Here is a 17,383-nt window from a genome sequence, read left to right as displayed (position 1 = left end):
AGGGCTTTCCACAAGCTTGAAAAAATAAAAAAAACTTGGCGTGCCCGACAGTGCTCCAACTTCAGAATAAACAACGTCTGTAAGAACGTAGTGCACACATTCGGTGTAGTTCCCTTTATCCTCAAAGAAAAAGATGGCATCTTCAAAAAGCACCAGGCCTGCGGGTAAGACGCAGCACGGTCACAGCTAAAGCTAGAAAAGTGGCCTTTCATAGACTTTTCTAAACACTCATAAGGTAACTACTGCAAGCACGCATGCTTGATACTCACTACGGCAATAATAATAGAACTTTTTTGGTTGTAGGCCAGCATTTGCTATCCTATTTTATGACATTCTTCTGAGAAGTGTGGTGTTCGCTAAACACTTGCAAGAAAGTTTGTACCAATTGTTCATGCAGTGGCTGACGACGATGAGGAAGTATGCTTGAAGTGGGTATGCGTCACCGTTATCATTTGATCAAAAACAAGCTTTCGTAATGGATTGGAGCATTGGACAAACCACTCGTCACGCTATTCGCATTTTGCGGTGACTGGTTGTTCTTTGACTGATTTAAAACGCTTTACAAGTCATAATAATGTGATTACTTTCCCTACATCAAGCCTGCCTAAGGCGAATTTGCCTACAAGCCCCAAGCACTGGTAGTGCTAAAAAAAAAAGAAGCCGCATTGATCGGCTGTGTTCGAAGATGCTCTCTTCTGGGAACAGCGTATCGGTCAATGGCCGAGGATCATCGACTTCGTTTCATGATGAAGACTCAAGCTATAAAGTTGTCCTGACAATGTCTTCCAACTGGTAACGATGTTTTGACTTCCGTTTTCCTTCATGCCGGCTTGAGTGGTAGGCCGTACCATGCCCCAGATTTCCGTGACGCGCTGCTTAAAGTGGTGAGCACAGCGGACAGCATAGGAGTTGGCCAGTATCAAATGAGCCATGCATGCGTGGTTACGGTTGCAAGCAACCTGGCGAAAGAGAAACGCGTCACTTGTGGTGAGCTCCGTGTAGATAGGTTGAAGTTCATGGTGCTAGATCCAGAAACGAAGAATTTTAGGCTGATACTTCTTTGGCTTCCACCTTTTCTTGAATCGCGACGTTTTGAAAATGCGTTTCAAGCTTACAGCGTTGTGAAGTCCGTTGAGAGAGAAGCAAGGAGATGTGCAGGAATGAAACAAAGGATGACAACCAACAGGGACGTTGCCTTGGAGCTCAAGTACATCATTACTGTGAGCTCAATACCACACCTTATGTCTATCTATGGCCACCAATGCCTCGTACTTATTCCTGGTAGGCATTTACTGTGCCTTCGGTGCAAGTGAGTGGGGCATCTCCGTCGACAGTGCAAAACAAAGAGGTGATTGCAGTGCCATCGATTTTGTCACTCGTCTAGTGCCTGCGTGTCAACTTATGCCAACAAACTCCGTTCTGACCAAGGCACAGAAGATCAACATCTGGATCATCTTATGGGTACCACTGAGGTAGTTGATGCGACAGGAGAAGCAGCGGGAGCAGCAGAAAGTGCCTTGAAGGAAACTGAACACTTGTCCATGGATATCCTGGGCACGCAAAATAACATAGCTAATGACGACAGTGAAAGCATAAATCAATGCAATGGTGCAGAAGAACACATCTTGCAAGACCTTGAAGAGAAATCTTATGACAATGAGGATCAAGAAGCAATAAATAGCAGTAAGACAAGGAAGCGTTAGGCACCAGTCTCCAATGAAGCAACAACGAGTGCGCCAGACACGACAGAGTAAGTGTCTTTATGTGGTCCACGTGTCACCTTCTTTGGGGACCGAGGAACGCACCGCCTATGTTAGCGGCTTCAAGAAAGTGCTCCTAAAAAGTGCAAAGGAGGGAGAGCCACAGGTTGCCCTCGGGCTAAAGGTGAACTACAAAAGTTTTAAGATAGAAAATGGCTACCGCGCCAACCTTCCGCATGTTTGTAGCGACACTCAACGTACGTGGTTTGAGGAATGTAAGGCGTCAGTGGCAGTTGCGCCACGTGCTTTAGCTGTACAACATAACTGTAGCGGCGGTGCAAGAGACTAAGATTTTGGCTGCTCGTGACACTGATCTTGCACAGGAAGTTTTTCTAGATTATGACTTATACATTAGCCAAGCACGTGGTGCTTCCGCTGGATGCTTTTTATTGGTTAGGAAGCGCTTAAATTGTGCTTTGACGTCGTTACAATTTTATGCGGAAGGATGCTTCATTTGGTGTGACTTTTTTTTTCATTCCCATAATAGGAGGTTTATCTATGTCAATGCTCCCTACAAAGTGCATGACAGGACAGATTTTTTTCTTTCTTTCACTTCGCAGCTAAACACTGACAAAACTTGGATAGTTTTTGGAGACGTTAATTGCGTTTGTGACGCGAGAGAGGATTCATATATAACAAATCTTTATTATGCAAGTCCAACTTTACTGCAGAAATTGATAAATGACCACAATTTATTGAATGTGGAAGCACTGCCACCTTCCTCGATGAAGTTTACGCACTTTCTTGGTGTTTATCATGCTCGGCTGGACCATGTGGATGTATCTATAGGCCTACGTTCTGACATTCATAATTATGCTGTGAATCCCATATTTTTTACAGATCATTGCTTTGTGACTGTTTTTTGGGGTACTGAAACTTTCGTAGGTTCCTCTAAACTGGGACTCATGGAAACGTAACGTACAGTTGTTGCACGAGGACTGTTCTGTAAAATTAGTAAACAATTCGTACAAGAGGTAACACAGTGTCGACAGCTGCAATCTTCGCTCAATAGGAAAGGTTCAAATAAAGAAACAGGTATCAGGCGAGTAATATTTTATGTAAGTTAGCTCAAAGAAAAATAAAGCCCAAAAGCGCTATCCTTACGATATACTTCATAAACTGTATATTTTGAATGTCAACAGCCGGTATTGTACGTAGGTGAGATTAGTGTGATTACAGCACACACGCAAAAACATGATACAGATGTATACAGAGGATCAAATGATTCGTTCCTGTGTTACACATTTCACTGAAAAGGGACCCACAAAGAAATATCTCGGAGATGAAAAGAGATACGCACTATCTAAAGAGATACTGCAAATTGAGTCACGGGGCACCCTTTACACAGATACTTGTAAATTAAGAACCCCGTTTGAAGATTACTACAAAAGTTTTTTGCCGCAACTGTTTGCCAAGAAGCGGACCAATTCATTGCCCTTGTGCCTTGCATAAAAGATGATGACATACTCACTGTAGATGGGCCCGTAACCAAGCAAGAAATTCAATTTGCAATACCAACGTTGTAGAAGAACAAAACTTCTGGCCCTGATGGCCTTAGTGCCGATTTCGCATAGCATTTCAGGGAATTTTGATACCTTTCTTTCAGGAACTTGTTAAAGAGGCTTATGAAAATGGTGAACTTCCTCCTTCTTTCTACCAGGGCCATACTACATTGATCCCAAAAAGTACCGATCCTGAAGAATTAAAGAGAGTTAATGGATATAGGCCTATATAGATATGTAACGGTGACTACAAAATATTTGTGTAATTGATTACAAATCGGCTACAAACAGTGACTACGAAATACGTAGGAGAACACCAAACTTGTGGAATTCGAGGTTTCTTTATACAGACAACGATAAATAATGCACGATCAGGGTTTTGAGTGCTTTGTTGGTAGAAAGGACTAAGTAGCCTTCCTTCAAATAGACCTTAAAAAGCAGTTTACAAGGTACAGCATGCTTTTTTGTTTCGGCTCCTAAGACACCTGCAGTAGGGTGCTGTACTGTACAATGGTATTTCACTCTGTTATAAGAAGTGCACAACTAGGCTCATTGTAAATTGCAAACTTTCCAATATAATAGAGTTAATTACATCTGTACGTCAGGGATGTCCGGTTTCGCCTTTGCTTTTTGCGATTTATCTGAAACCATTTGGTTTAAGTGTGCTTCTAAAGTCTAGCATAACAGGCTACCGATATGATGCTGAGGAAGTTAAAGTTCTAGCTTATGCAGATGACATTTCCTTTTTTTGCGCTGATAAACCCAGCGATCAAGAAGCAGTCAACACAACTTTACATTTCTGTGAAGTCGCTGGCGCCAGCATAAATTTTGATAAACGTAGTGAATTTCGGCTAGGCGTGGGGGCCCAAACTCCTTCAATCTTCGCAAATATCTATTGGAATGCGACTCCTATGAAGTACCTTGGTGCGTCTCCTGATAACTATCGTAACAGTGGCCCACACTGGACCACTGCGATAACAACAATCCGCTGAAAGGCGGCAACATGGCACGGATGGGAGCTTTCCAATTTTGCCAGAGTGAAAGCGTGCGATATATTCCTTGAATCAGTGTTTATGCATACTATGCAGGTGTTGCACTGCTCTAGCGGGCATATTCGAGCCTTTCATAGTATATTTGCCTGCTTTATTTGGAGCTTTTCCTGGGAACTTACGAGAAAAGACAATCTTTTTTTTTTTCGCTTGAGAAAGGGGCCTTGGCCTTGTGCATTTGTTCGTGAGACAGTTGGTGTTGCGATTTTCTCACCTCAAGGATATGCGCCGCCCCTTTCTTTTAGTGGTTCTTTGTAACCGTTTGTGTTACCACATTCCTTTTATTCATGGCAAAACAAGCGTTGCTGAGGAATTGCCGTTGCGGGGAATTCTAAAGGAAATTGTTGATACTGTCAATATTTTGAAAGTCCTGTTTAGTTTAGAGTATGTGTATACTCTAATGGAAAGAATGCTACGAGCAATGGAAAGAAAAATGGTATGTGTAACCTTAAGAGACAAGAAGAGAGCAGAGTGGATTAGAGGACAAACGGGGGTTAAGGATATCGTAGTTGAATTAAAGAAGAGGAAATGGACATGGGCCGGGCATGTAGCGCGTAGACAGGATAACCGCTGGTCATCAAGGGTAACTAACTGGATTCCCAGAGAAGGGAAGCGGGTTAGGGGAGACAGAAGGTTAGGTGGGCATTTGAGATCAAGAAGTTTGCGGGTATAAATTGGCAGCGGCAAGCACAGGACCGGGTTAACTGGGGGAACATGGGAGAGACCTTTGTCCTGCAGTGGACGTAGTCAGGCTGATGATGATGATGATGATTATGATGATGATCTGTATACTACTGACAGAACAAATTTAACCTCTGCACTTGTGAATAACCTTTTCCCCCAACCTGTTACCGAAAGCCATATTCGCTTTTGTCTGGTCACGATGCAGTATTTCGTGTGCGTAGAATGTGGATACCTCCTTCAGCGAAAACATTTTTCTTGAAACTGCACACTGCCACGCTGGCAGTGAAAACGTGGCTGAATAAAAAATAAATATAGTTACCCTTGGCAGTGAATTATAGACTCTGCAACCAACTTGAGACTATGTAGCATTGTTTTATTCATTGTCGGGACGCTTATTATTTTGCGATATTCTAAAAAGATTAATAAGAAAAGTACTTCCAGTCACAGCTCACGGTATTAGGTTCCTCCCGTTCAGAAAGTGTCTGACTGATAATACTCCTGATAACCTGTTTATGTTGTTGGGACCTTATTCACTACGGAAAAGTCGCATGATTGATAAACACGCCGAGCCACCACGGTCGATGAGATCTGTCTTCCGAGAAGCAGCTGCTCAAGTGCGCAGTGTTGTCGAGACTTTTGACCCCGTTCCGGAGTGGCTTCCCGTTCTTGACGCTTGTGTGTGTTTGCCTGACTTGTGATGAAGTATGTTGTGCGTACTTTACAGGGTAATGATTTCATGCATTAAAGAAAAAAAATTACTTAGTGGTAAAATACTGGGCTGGTACGTATATATAGTGAACCTCGTTTCGAGCCCCACTCTGTTATTAACGCTAGTTTTTTTTCGAATTTCGTGCGATGTGGTTACGGACACCGGCGGCGGTGGTGCCGGTGGCCGACAACAAAAGGGGTGCGTGACCCGAGTTGTGTTTTCATAAGAGAATTCGTTGTAGAATAAGATGCACTTCCATTCTGATTCCGGCTATATCCTTTATTGTATATTTCTTCAAATAAAGTATCGAAAAGGTGTCATCAATGAAACATTTTCGGTCAACAATAATGTATTTCCTATTAGTAAGTGAAATGTTCAAAGAACTTACACATTTCTGCTGCCATGAGGTTACTTCATATTGAATATATTAGCCCGGATATTATTATCAATAGATCATTAGGAGATACAGCAGTAGCACTGCTTGGAACTCAGCAGAGAAACTAGCGTTCATTTAACCCGTCAGCTGAATACAGCCTGCCAAATTTCTACATCGAGCTACGTCAAGTGTTTGCCAAGCCAGTTTGCAAGTTTTAGCGTGGGTAAAGGAAAAAGAGAACATCCCGGCTTTTCTTCGTCTGCACCTCTAACTTAACTCTTCTTAACTTGAACGTCCTGCTAAGTCAAGAACAATACCACCATAACCACGGAAGAGACACGCAAGTCAAGTGAACTGGATAACTCCTAAAGGTAAGCGAATGGTAATTCGATGCCGGGTTGAAAAGAAGATAAATGGCAAACTTGTACACACTCAATAAATAATGTATATCAAGATCAACGTAATGTGTTTCTCATGGATTCATTTCCTGTTTTGATAACCCTCATTAGGAGCATCTGTCCAGTAACGGCCGCCGGAAAGCCACCGAAACTACTGTTCTCTTGTAAGACGTCGGAAGTCACCGTTCCTTTCTCTTCATTTCATTTCCGGTGCCAGTGGAGCCCTCGTGTTTGTTCTCTTTTTTTTCCTGGGGCGACAAATTACCGCTGCAATAGGAAGGAGGTTTGCTGTATATGACAGTATCGCAGCGGCTTAAAAGGACCAATAAAAAAAAGCACAATGTTTCACCCTTTTCGCACGATACTATGCAAAGCGTCAGTTTCTCTCCCCGCGAGGATTCGGGTATTTTAAGGGCTAAGCTCTTCAGGGCGTGAGTAGTGCGGCTCTTGTATTTAGTAGCCACCTCTCGTTTTTGTCCTTGAAATGTTCGCTTGTTGGTGGTACTTGTATAAGATGAATATATGACAAAAAAATATTAGATGGCGGTACTTAGAGCGTTCACTAGATAGATGAATGGACGAACGGACAGACGGACGCACGGAGAGACATACAGACAGACGAACATGCAGACACACGGACAGACAGACGCAGACAGCGGAGGATTTACGGTTTGCCGATAGAACCCTTCGAAGCTTTGACCCGCTCATTATTATTCACTCCATAGATATATTGTGAATTATTTAATTTTACTCTGAACCATTCCTTAAACGGCTGGCGTTGCTTGTCAGTACTCGGATTCCTTTCTTCTTTCTTTCTTTCTTTCCTTCTTTCTTTTTTTCTTTCTTTCTTTCTTTCTTTCATTCTTGCTTCTGTGTTAACTGTATTCACGTATTTGCTTTTTTTATCTGCTTTAATTGCCCTCTCTTCACCTACAGAGGGCTTAAAAAACTGAAGTGCTGCACAAACTTGAAGGAAAAAAGAGAGACAGGAAAGAGTGCCGACTACCAACTGTTTATTGTCAATTCTTGAAGCCAATATATACACATGCTACGCTGCCCTTCCACGATGCGCACAAACCAAAGATGCTGCAAACCAAGCCGACCCAAAATAAATCAAATCAAAATTGATTGCCACCACAATGACAAAAGTGATAAATGGCAAATTACAAAAGTGATACCCACCACAATGTAAGCTGTGTATTCCCAAGGCGTGCGCTCATCTTTTTTAAAATTTATCTTTTATTATTTATTGCACCAATCATCAACAAAGGCATGAAAAAATGAAAACGTACTCTAGAGACTTTTGTTTAAAAAACACTAAAAATAGCACTTAGCACCAAACAAAACGATAAAATAACAATTTTATATTATCTCCAAGCAGCCCCATTTGAGCAACCCGAAGAAGCAGTACGCTGAGAGAGTGAAAAACTATAATAACAAAAAACATCACAAAACATTACGTAGCGTCACATGGGAAATAAAAAAGAACACTAATGAACAAAACAAAAGAAGAGAAATGGAAGAGAACACAACGCAAGGCGTAAGTCACAACATTACACAAGATTATGTAGGAAGACCATTTCCCTGTCCGAAAGTGAAATGCTTATGGCATGCTTACGCACTTTTCATTATATTGTGAGATAAAGTACACTTCGATAATCTTCCTTCATGTCTTTTCACGTGCCTTAGCTATGACTGAAGCATTCTCAAACCAGCGGGTGCAACCGCACACCCCGGTGACAAGTGCATAAGCATGCCTTCAATTTCACATTCTCACAGCGAAATGGTCTTCCTACATGGTCATGTGTAATGTTGTGGCTAACGCCTTGCATTGTGTTCTCTTTAATTTCTCTTCTTTTGTTTTGTTCATTAGTTTTCTTGTTTTATTTCCCATGTGACGCTACATGATGTTTTGTAATGTTTTTTTGTTATTATAGTGTTTGTCTCTCTCGGCGTACTGCTTCTTCGGGTTGCTCAATTGGGGCTGCTTGAGGGGAATATAAAATTGCTATTTTATTGTTTTCTTCGGTGCTAAGCGCTATTTTTAGTGTTTTTTAAACAAAAGTCACTAGAGTACGTTTTCATTTTCTCATTCCTTTGTTGATGCTTGGCGCAATAAATAATAAATATAAATTTTTAAAAATATGAGCGCACACCTTGGGAATACGCAGTTTAAATTGTGGTGGGTATCACTTTTCTGTTGTGCCGTTTTTCACTTTTGTAGTTGTGTTGGCAGTCAATTTTGATTTGATTTGTTTTGGGTTGGCTTTGTTTGCGGCATCTTTGGTTTTGTGTGCAACGTGGAAGCGCAGCGTAGCATGCGTATATATTGACTTCAAGAAACGACAATAAACAGTTGGTAGTCTGTTCTCTTTCCTGTCTCCTTTGTTTTCGTTCAAGTTTGTGCAGTAATTCATATTTTCAAGTATGAACCAACTAATCTGCAAAAAAGTATTGCTACAGAGGGCTGTTGAAGTGACCTCCTCGACAAGATGCAGCTCCTAGTCTGTTCTGTTCTGCTCTTCTCTACGCAATTGTCTCCACTTTCCTTATAAATCTTGGCGCATAACACACCGTTGATAGTGGTGTGTCCTCAAGCTATCAGTTTTGAGTTCAATATTTTCATTGTTTTTTATCGTTTTCTTGCACTTCCATCTTACAAGAAGCTGCTTCTTTACTAGATCTGGATGGGCCAGAAGTTAGTTTGATGTATTCATTCGAAGAATATCTTTCTTGTAATGGTTCCTAATGTTGGCAAAGTGTATTATACCACAAGCCGCTACGATGCAGTAGGAGACCTGTGAAAAAGGCGCCTCAGAGAAAATCTATTAAGCTATATTGAAAGCGCGCCACGGAACATTCGTTCTGATATAAACTTGGCAATGCTTTTCCAAGTCATTTCACAAGTGAAACTTCAATGGCTGAACATGGTGCAATTATCTGTGTCTTTTTTATTGTGAAGATTAAATTGATGAGCGCACCAATTGCGTCTGCATGCCTCTTCTACGTTTATGAAGAGCACACAGGTTTCTAGTCACTGTTCTGTTCTTGTCTGCGAGCAAGGTGATTCGCTTTGATTGAGGGAAGTTGTTCAAGCGAAAACAGATTGTTGAAACATAATACTCACAAGTTACCTTGTTTTTATACAATTTAATCATAAAATAGCTAATTATTGTCTTGGAACAAAAAAATCTATACACACCTTTGAGTAGAAGAACACAACATAGTTAACACATTTAGAAATTTAACGTTAAAAACGACCATGTGATTATCAGAGGTGACGTAGTGGAGGGCTCGGGAAATTCTGACCTCTTGGAATTCTTCACCTTCCACGTAACTCTAAGCACAAGGACCTCAAGCAGTTCACTGAAAACATAGTGTGAACACAATACTGCAACACAGATGCCAGTCCACATGTGGCTGGCATCTTTTAGTACACAGATTATCAACACTGTGCTCACTGTAGCTTTGTCAGTATGTATCTCTCAATTTTACTGTTATTACTATGAAAAAATCTTGAAAAAATTATCTCAGAAGTTGGGCCCTCTAATCATTTCCCATTACAGGTAGGGTGCATCGATACCAAAGGCTGTGAAGTTGGTAAAACTTCGGTTTTCCAGTGCTGGGCGTTGTCAATCCCCGGCAGGCAAGCGTAAATCTATTGAATTCTTCAAAGGTGGCATGCGAATAGAACGAGACGACATTCTGTCGAAAACATCACAGCTATTTCGAACAAAATGTAGGCGACTCTTAAAGCCTCTATAAAAGGTTAACGTACATTTTGGGATAAACTTTGAATTTTTGCCCATACTCAATCATAAATCAAATCACTAAAGAGAGCACATCTAAGTTTGCTCACTTGTAGAGTACTTGTGACTTTTTATTCGTGGTACAGTATTTTCAGCCTACGTTTTATTACAGCGAAAGCTGTTATATCACTTTTCGGGTAAGAGCAGCTGCTGTTGTCGCCGCCGGTGCCCATAACTACATCGCGCGAAAAGAAACTTGCACCAATGACACAGTGGCGCTTGAACCCGGGTCAGCTAGATGCCAGCCAAATATTCTACCACTAAGTTACGCTGGTGCTTGTGACTTATTGTCAAACTTGCCTTAGGCAGGCTTGGCCTAGCACCAATGGCACAGGGGTACTCGAAACCGGCTCCGCTGGGTGCCAGACGAGTATTCTACCACTGAGTTACACCAGTTCTTTTTTTCCTTCATTATATTCTTGTCTACGGGTCAAGTTAATCCGACAATCCCACATCACTCGTGTTTCACCTGTGTTAACGCATCAAACAAAGAAATTACGTCTTCAACACAGTCGGTAGTCCTATACACATCTCGTACTTTGATAACAGCTTCCACGAAACAATGATGAATAGATAGAAGTTTACATCACAGCGTCTGCACGATAGCATACCACGCCAAACCGAAAGAAAACCAAGTAAGAAAATAACGTCGAATTGTTGCACATAACTGTCACAGGACGAAAAACGAATTCCTTGTGGAGTAAGAGGCAAATCTTTTTTAAAGTCCTCTGTAATATTTCCCAAAAGGAAATGGCATTCTTACAATCAAAAAATACATTTGCAATTGTCTCAGGTTTATTACACAGGAGACAGCTGCTTCCTCATGGTACATACATCTCCCTCTTCAAGCAACGTTTTCACTGGCAAGGTTCCCGTAGGAGGTTTGAAAAAGAAAGTTTAGCAATGGGCGGTGTTCACAAGTTTTTCACTCACTTAAGTACGTCATGTCCATATAATATTTTGTACTTTGAACAATAAAGGGGCACAAGAAAAACATTCTGTGTAAAGTCTTTCCTAAAGCGCTTCCTTTTCACTTTAGTTAGGTAATCTACCGGAAACATTGCTTTCAAGAAACGATATGAGAACACAACTTTGCGACAGAACGGTGACTAAGTGTGTTGGTCTTCCCTGTCTGAAGATACAAAGAAGTCAGACATATGATGTAATGGCGTTGTTTGAAATAAAGAACATGAAAAAACATCAATGTGGTCTCTTATTAGCAGGAAACGTGATATTACTTGGTTAAGGAACAGGTGGCACAAAGACAGCCCCCCTTGCTTAAAACGCCGAAACAAGTTCGTTCTAGATCTTCGCTCACATGTAGAGCTCCAGATGAACGTGGCGTATTTCCTGCGTAATTTATGCATGCTTTTACGTGTACAACTAATTACTTGTAAAAGGTACATAATTTTAGCAGCAAGAAAGACGTTACATGGAGCTGACCGGGAGATATTTGAAAAGTCATGACTGCCCCATCTTTCCGCTGTCGCGCGCAGTTCCTCAGCCTTTTCGAGCCAAGATGTTTCACTGTCTTGATACCTGTCCAATGGTTCCCCTTGCTTTGCTTTGCTTCTTACTTTGCTTCTTCATTATTGTTTGAACTCAACTGCATGAAGCTCTCTTTCCCAGAGGTAACGTTGCTTTGGCGCAATGCGTTCTTTTCAGGGACAATAATCGGGTTGTAGCTTCTGCTTACTTTATGTGTCACCGCCCTTGACTTCCCAGCTCTGTGATTATGAACATTATTACGGAAATAACATTAACAAGACAACAGTTTTTTCTGAGCATCATATAGTTGCCACTTTCAAGACGTGCTTGCTTTCCATCATAAGGTACAGCTCGTCGTTGCGAAGACATAGAAGTTTTTCTTACTACCTAGTAGCTAGTTTTTTGTGTGATTTATGTGTCCCATCTACATCACTTCTCCTGGCATCGCGAGCGCGGAGAAGACTGCGAAAGAATCGTGATTCTGTTCATTTTCTTTTAAATCCGTAGCTTTTCTTAACGAACTTCGGCAACTTGGAAGCTATATAACAAGCCGCCTACGACTTCTCGCTCTCCTGGTCGCTTGGATAATGATATCGATATCAAACTTGGTATAGCATAACATGACTGTATGAAGACATATTTCACTATTCATAACATCAAAATCATGACAGGTTTGTCATGAATGTCAATATTTACATTTCATGGCTCTGCAGCTCTTGCGTTGATTACGTTCCCATGGTATGTTGCAAAACTGGTATGGTATGACATGTTTGCATGGCGAAGACAAGAGACAGACCCTGACATAAAAATCATAAAATACGTGGCATGTAGTCATGTTGTTACATGACTATATGCCACGTTCATGATGTGCTCGCCGCCGTTTTGCTAGCGTCACCTATACCAAATTTGGATTACGGTACGTGAATGGATGACGAAGGTATGTGACTGGCGCAAATATGATAATCATGAGATGCGTGTCATGTAGCAACATGACAACATGCCACGCTCATGATGCACTGGCAGCCGTTTCGCTAGCTTCACTTACACCAAGTTTGGTATTGCAGGACGTGAATGGGTGACGAAGGTATGACACTGGTGCAAACATGATAAACTTGATATGCGTGTCATTTACCAGCATTACTACAAGCTATGCTCATGATGCAGTCGTGGTCATTTGGCTAGCTTCACAAGTACCAAATTCAGTATTGCGTGACATGAACGAACGACATTCGTAAATGACACATCCAAACATGATATTGACGACATGCGTGTCGTGTAACAACATGACTTCATACCACACTCGTGTTGCTCTCGCGGCCGTTTCTCTTGCTTCAGATATGCTAAATTTGGTATTACATGACGTCAATAGAAGACTAAGGTATGTGACTGGTGCGAGCTTGATAATCTTAAGATGCGTACCATGTTAGAACATAACTACATGTCGCAGTCAAGGCGCCAACACTCTTCGACCTTACCCGGCACGCATGTGCGGCGGCGTTCGTTTGTCGCGTCACACTGGCGTTGCCACGCCAGGCGTTTCTCGCAGGTGGGGGCCGCACTATGTTGCTTTGACGCCTTCCTGTTTCAGCGCATTTGGCGTCCCTCTGTCACGAAAAGGAGACACAGTCGACCTCATCGGCGCGAAATGCAGCTTGTTGCATTTCGCACTGGTTGCCGTCAGGCCGCGCCGACGGGCGCTGGTTGCGCTAGTCGCGCCTAGCGTCGGACTCTAAAGTGCTCGTGGTTTGCTAACGTAGTGTCGCTGTGCCCAGCGTGCGCGCACGTCGACGTTATGTTGGAGTATAATAGGCCCTTCATGATGCACTCGCGGCCGTTTCGTTAGCTTCACATATAAAAAATTTGGCGTTGCGTGACGTCAATGAATGACGAAGGCATATGACTGGTGCAAATGTAATAATCATGACACGCGTGTCATGTAAGAACAAGAACACATACAACGTTCATAGCGTGCTCGCGGTCATTTCGCTAGCTTCACATAAACTAAATTTGGCATCATGTGACGCGAATAGATAACAAAGGTAAGCGACACATTCAAACAGGATGATCATGGCAAGGAAGTCATATACGGCATAATTTACCTACACCTCGTAACGTTCTAGTGACTTTAAAGTGACATATCCTTTACCTTCCTCATTCGTGCTTCGCATATCATGGATTCTCACTGTACGTGGCATCTGCCATTTTTTTTAATTTCAGCATTTTTGTGAGAACGTGCCAGCCCATTGCAGTATTTGGTGCGGCCCGTTGTGGTTAATGTGGTCCCAATGTTTTTGGTACCAGGCTGGTGGCTTCTTCACAATCGGGCGCTTTCTTTCAGCGCTGGCTTCGCCACTCCAATTACGTTTAGTAGAAGGTGAGCACGTCACCGGGCAGTGCACGCAACTAGTAAATGATATCGCTGAATTTCTGAAAACTAAATGAACATAACGCACTGAGAATATCAAAACTAAATAAGATGTGAGGAAGAAGATGGACACATGCGGAAGCGCATTGCCATCGCCTGGCTCGCTCGGCTGTTCGCTTCCTGGCTTCGCTTAGCCTGCTGCTGCTGCTATCTTCCAGGACGCTGTGTACCTCAATTAACCCCCGTAACAGTGGTGGAGGTGCTGGGTCGCACCAACCTCGAACTTCGCAGCCGGAAACTCAAGCCAGCCTCTGCCATGCCAGATGAAGTAGCAAATCAACCACAGCAACAACCTACTGTTCTGGTGCCCACATTGTTCTGCCCTGGCCCATCGCGTCAGCGCGACCAACCAATTTTCAGCTGAGTAGAAGAGGAGGTGATTGAAGACTGGCTCGCTGAATACGAGTGGGTAAGCGTCATCAACCACTGGGATGACGCTGCGAAGCTCAGATACGTGCGATTTTATTTCAGTTGCGTCGCCAGCATGTGGCATCGAAACCACCAACGCGACTTCCCAACGTGGGCTGCTTTCAAAACGCACGGGACAGAAGCATTCGGGCGCCCCACTGTTCGCAAACTTCGAGCGAGCAACTGTTGCCTGGTCCCGCGCAGCAGAATGGTGAAACATTCACCAGCTACATTGAAGACGTTGTCGACCTGTGTAACCGCGTTGATGTCGCGTTGGCCGATGCCGATAAGATCAGGCATATCTTGAAAAGGATTGAAGACGACGCCTTTCAGATGGTGCTGGCAAAGAACCCGTACACAGTGTCTGAACGTGTCACTTTTTGCCAAAGTTTTGTTGAGCTACGCAAACAACGCACAGCCACGCGCCGCTCTCATCCACAGGCGACTACAATGTCCGGATTGGCTGTAGCTCCTGACAACTAATCTCTGCTGCTACAGATTAAGAATTTCGTTCGTGAAGAGGTCGCTCGCCAGCTTTCGCTGAAGTCGCTTGTTTACGAGCAGTCGATTCCCCGTTGGCGCACCCTCTCCAAAACATCATCAGTGAGCAGGTCGCCGAATAGGTCTCGCCTTCACTCCAGCAGGCTCCGACGGCTGCTCCCTTGACGTAAGCCGCAGTCGCTTCCAGGCCTGTGTTGCAAGGTTACAGCCCTCGTAGTCCGCCTATTCATCCACCAGTATCGCCTCCTGCCCGCCCAGTCGCACAGTACGCACGAGCCGACGACCCTTGGCACACACAAGACAACCGTCGCATTTGTTTTCATTGTGGCCTTGGGGGACATGTGGTCTGTTATTGTCGCTTTCGTGCACCACCAAACACCAACAGTGTGCGTCCACCATGGCTCACGTATCGGCCACGTCAACTCCGCCGCAGTTATTCAGACGACTACGAGTCTAATCCTACCTCCTAGACCCCACCTCCCTCTCGCCGCTCGCCTTCTCCTCGCCGCCACTGCCTTTCCCCCATGCACTGACGGCGAAGCCCTGTGCGCCAGGAAAACTAAGTAGCGCAGTTCAGGAGGTGAGAACTACGGTTTCGGCGAAATGCATAAGGCCCCAAATTTCTCCTCGAAACGTTATTGAAATCGCTTTAGAAGGAACATGGACGCTAGCGCTTGTCGACACCGGCGCTGCCCTTTCAGCGATTGATGCCCGCATTTGCCGCCATAACGGAAAAGTCACGGCCCCTGTTTCTGGACTATCTTTTCGTACAGCCAACGCGCAGCACGTCGAGCCATCCGGAGTCTGCACAGCTCGTGTTGTCATCCAGGATGTTCATGTGATCGAATTTATTGTGCTGCCATCTTGTTCTCACGACATCATATTGGGGTAGGATTTCCTCTCTACACATCGTGCGATCATCAACTTCGCCCGCGCGGAACTCGAGTTGTTCCCATTTTCGACAAATGTCATCAATGACAAGGACACATGTCTCAAAACCACAGTTTGTGATGACACCATTGTGCCTGCCCAGTCTACTGTTCTTGTCTCCATCTCCTGTGACTCTGAAGACGGCAGCTCAGTGCTTTTCGCACCGTCTACACTTCTAGTTCGCCGCTGATCACTGCCATTGCCATTTGCCGTTCTCGAGTTCCATTCAGGCACCTCTGTGACGTACATCACCAATCCATCGCCCGAGCCAATCACTTTGCGACGCCGGGAAACCCTCGGTAAAGCCGAGCCGCTGGCGTCATCTTCGATGTTTGACACCAAGGACGACCCCACTGATATGGCCACCCTTGAGACATCAACTCCTTGGCCTCTACCGCGATCGTTCACACCAGCTATAGCCAGCGACCTTACTACGACACAACGAGACCAGCTTCTTCGCTTGCTCGACGATTTCTCTTCCTCTTTCGAATGCCAAGCCAGGCCACTCGGCCGCACAACGACTGCTTCGCATACTATCGATACCTCAAGCCATGCGCACATTCGACATCGTCCTTACCGAGTATCGGCGAGTGAGAGGCGCGTCGGCATTGACTTTTACGGGCCCCTCCCATGCACTGGCGCTGGCAACCGCTGGATTGTCGTCACCGTAGATCAATTGACAGTATACGTCGAAACCGCTGCATTACCTGCCGCAACAGCCAAGAACGTTTTCTCGTTTATTCTACGCAGCTTTGTTCTCTGCCATGGAGCCCCTCATGAACTGCTCAGTGATCACGTCCATGTATTTCTCTCAGACATGTTGCAATTACTCCTATCTGAATGCAAAATTATTCACCGCACCACTACCGCATATCACTCACAGACAAACAAATTAACGGAACGATTTAACCGAACTCTGGCTGCCACTTTGTCGTTGTAGGCTGCGTCAGACCACTGCAATTGGGATCTTGTTCTTTCGTTTGTCACATTCGCCAAAACACGGCCTCCGAAGCAACCACCGGATTTTCACCTTTCTTCTGGCTATACGGTCGTGAACCCACTAGCACCATTGATACAATTCTGCCATATCATCCAGACGATGACGACTACCAGCCTGTGTCTGTGGTGGCTCATCACGCCAAAAATGCCGACAACTGGCCCGTTCTTTCACCTACGACCAACAGTGTCGCCAAAAACAGCGTGATGACTCCGACTTCCCTTCTAACCCTTTCACCGTCGACTCTCTCATGTGGCTTTGGGTCCCGCCAGTTGCTGCTCCCGGCCTTTCGTCTAAGCTTCTTCACGGACCCAGCACGTGGTTGCGCGGAGCTCTTCTGTTAATTA

Source organism: Rhipicephalus microplus, chromosome 5 (assembly GCF_043290135.1).
Source record: "Rhipicephalus microplus isolate Deutch F79 chromosome 5, USDA_Rmic, whole genome shotgun sequence".
In the NCBI taxonomy this organism is placed as follows: domain Eukaryota; kingdom Metazoa; phylum Arthropoda; class Arachnida; order Ixodida; family Ixodidae; genus Rhipicephalus; species Rhipicephalus microplus.
The sequence above is the reverse complement of the archived record's forward strand: the minus strand, read 5'-3'. Positions refer to the sequence as shown.